This window comes from Arachis stenosperma, chromosome 9, assembly GCF_014773155.1.
Source record: "Arachis stenosperma cultivar V10309 chromosome 9, arast.V10309.gnm1.PFL2, whole genome shotgun sequence".
Classification (NCBI taxonomy): domain Eukaryota; kingdom Viridiplantae; phylum Streptophyta; class Magnoliopsida; order Fabales; family Fabaceae; genus Arachis; species Arachis stenosperma.
Window position 1 is genome coordinate 33,379,864 of NC_080385.1, and position 3,392 is coordinate 33,383,255.

The following is a 3,392-nucleotide window of genomic DNA, read 5'->3' on the forward strand; positions in this document are numbered from 1 at the left end:
AACCGACAGATGAATAGCCGTGCTGTGACAAAACGCATTGAACATTTTCACTGAGAGGACGGGACTGTAGCCATTGACAACGGTGATGCCCAACATACAGCTTTCCATGGAAAGGAGTAAGAAGGATTAGATGAAGACAGTAGGAAAGCAGAGAGACGGAAGGGACAAAGCATCTCCATATGCTTATCTGAAATTCTCACCAATGAATTACATAAGTATCTCTATCTTTATTTTATGTTTTATTTATCTTTTAATTATCAATCCTCCATAACCATTTGAATCCGCCTGACTGAGATTTACAAGATGACCATAGCTTGCTTCATACCAACAATCTCCGTGGGATCAACCCTTACTCGCGTAAGGTTTATTACTTGGACGACCCAGTGCACTTGCTGATTAGTTGTGTGAAGTTGTGATAAAGAGTTGAGATTGCAATTGAGCGTACCATGTTGATGGCGCCATTGATGATCACAATTTTGTGCACCAAGTTTTTGGCGCCGTTGCCGGGGATTGTTCGAGTTTGGACAACTGACAGTTCATTTTGTTGCTTAGATTAGGTATTTTTCTTCAGAATTTTTAAGAATGAATTCTAGAGTTTCAAGGTGATGTTCTTATCATCACAAAAGCTGATTGATTCTCATCAATTTAGCTGTTGAATGTAATGTCTTGCTGAAGCTTGGCTAGCCATGTCTAATTTCTTTAGACTAAAGCTTTAGACTAACATTGCATGATTCCTGGAATTCTTATTAAAAATTTTGAATCTCTTTATTTTCTTTTCCATATAATTTTCGAAAAATCACAAAAAAAATTATAAAATCTTAAAATCAAAAATATTTTTATATTTTATGCTTGAGTCTAGCGTCTAATTTAAGTTTGGTGACAATTGCATGTCTTCATTCATCTAATTTTCGAAAATTACATGCATTATGTTCTTCATTGATCTTCAAGATGTTCTTGATGATTTCCTTGCTCTGATCTTTAAATTCTCTTGTTTTGTGTGTTTCTCATATGCATTCTCAATTTGTTAGTGTCAATAGTATACAAACTTCTAAGTTTGGTGTCTTGCATGCATTGTTTATTTGATCTTAGTTGCATTTTGATTATTCCTCATAATTAAAAATTCAAAAAAAAATTTTAATTTGTGTCTTTTCAAGTCAATAATACAGAGAATTGAAGATTCAGAGCATGCAGCAGAGGAATTACACAGAAAAAGCTGGGCGTTCAAAACGCCTAGTGAAGAAGGAAAACTGGCATTTAAATGCCAGCCAGGGTACCTGGCTGGGCGTTTAACGCCCAAAAAGGTAGCATTTTGGGCGTTAAACGCCAGAATGGATACCATTCTGGGCGTTTAACGCCAGGATGATACAAGAGGGAAGATTTTGTTTTTAATTCAAATTTTTTTTTCAAGTTCTCATAATTTTTCAAAATCAAATCTTTTTCAAATCATATCTTTTCAATCATATATTTTCAAAATCAATTTCTTTCCATTTTCAAAAACACTTGCTAACAATTAATGATTTGATTCAAACATTTCAAGTATGTTGCCTTTTCTGTTGAGAAAGGTTTAATGTCTGAATCATATCTTTTAAATTTTTTGTTAGCCAAGTCATTAATTTTAAAAATCAAATCTTTTTTAAATTGTTTTTCAATCATATCTTTTCAATCATATCTCTTTAAAACCATAACTTTTCAATCATATCTTTTTAATCACATCTTTTGCAAAATAGTCTTCAATCATATCTTTTTGATTTCTAATTTCAAAATCTTTTTCAAAATCACTTTATTTCTTTCCCAACTTTGATTTTCGAAAATCATCAATCAAATTTTCAAATTTTCTTTTAATTATTTTAAAATCTTTTACTTTGATTTCAAAAATTCTTCCCCTCTTCTCACATCCTTCTATTTAAGGACTAACACTCCTCCACTATCAACAATTCGAACTCTATCTCTCTTGATAAGTTCGAATTCTTCTTCTTCTACCTCCTCCTTCTATTCTTCTTTTCCTCTGACATCTCAAGGAATCTCTATACTGTGACATAGAGGATTCTATATTTTCTTGTTCTCTTCTCTTTCATATGAGCAGGAGCAAAGACAAGAGCATTCTTGTTGAGGCTGACCCTGAACCTGAAAGGACCTTAAAGTGGAAGCTAAGAGAAGCTAAAGCACTACTCTCTGTAGAGGACCTAACAGAAATCTTCAAACAAGAAGAAGACATGGCAGCCGAAAACAACAACAATGCCAACAATGCAAGGAAGGTGCTGGGTGACTATACTGCACCTACTCCCGACTTCTATGGGAGAAGCATCTCTATCCCTGCCATTGGAGCAAACAACTTTGAGCTTAAGCCTCAATTAGTTTCTCTAATGCAACAGAATTACAAATTCCATAGACTTCCACTGGAATATCCTCATCAATTTTTAGCTAAATTTTTGCAAATCTGTGACACTGTCAAGACCAATGGGGTTGACCCTGAGGTCTACAGACTTATGCTATTCCCTTTTGCTGTAAGAGATAGAGCTAGGATATGGTTGGACTCACAACCTAAAGAAAGCCTGAACTCTTGAGAAAAGCTAGTCAATGCCTTCTTGGCAAAGTTCTTTCCACCTCAAAAATTGAGTAAGCTTAGAGTGGAAGTCTAAACCTTCAGATAGAAGGAAGGTGAATCCCTCTATGAAGCTTGGGAAAGATACAAACAATTGATCAGAAAGTGTCCTTCTGACATGCTTTCTGAATGGAGCATCATAGGTATCTTCTATGATGGTCTGTCTGAACTGTCTAAGATATCATTGGATAGCTCTGCTGGAGGATCTCTTCATCTGAAGAAGACGCCTGCAGAAGCTCAAGAACTCGTTGAAATGGTTGCAAATAACCAATTCATGTACACTTCTGAAGGAATCCTGTGAACAATGGGACGAATCAGAAGAAAGGAGTTCTTGAGATTGATACTCTGAATTCCATATTGGCTCAGAATAAAATATTGACTCAGCAAGTCAATATGATTTCTCAAATTCTGTTTGGAATGCAAGCTGCACCAGGCAGTACTAAGGACGCTTCATCTGAAGAAGAAGCTTATGATCCTGAGAACCCATCAATGGAAGAGGTGAATTACATAGGAGAACCCTATGGAAACACCTATAATCTTTCATGTAGAAATCATCCAAATCTCTCATGGAAGGATCAACAGAGACCTCAACAAGGTTTCAACAACAATAATGGTGGAAGAAACAGGTTTAGCAATGGCAAGCCTTTTCCATCTTCTTCTCAGCAACAGACAGAGAATTCTAAGCAGAGCCACTCTGACTTAGCAACCATGGTCTCTGATCTAATCAAAACCACTCAAAGTTTCATGACTGAAACATGGTCCTCCATTAGAAACTTAGAGGCATAAGTGG

General features: G+C 35.7%; 1 non-coding gene across 1 annotated transcript; it reads right to left on the reverse strand.

The window, feature by feature from the left end:
• Nucleotides 1-2,618: 2,618 nt before the first annotated feature.
• LOC130952539 (small nucleolar RNA R71) lies at nt 2,619-2,726 on the reverse strand. Its single transcript, XR_009074719.1, has one exon. It is a non-coding gene; the product is annotated as a small nucleolar RNA R71 (small nucleolar RNA).
• Between the last annotated feature and the right edge of the window lie 666 nt (nt 2,727-3,392).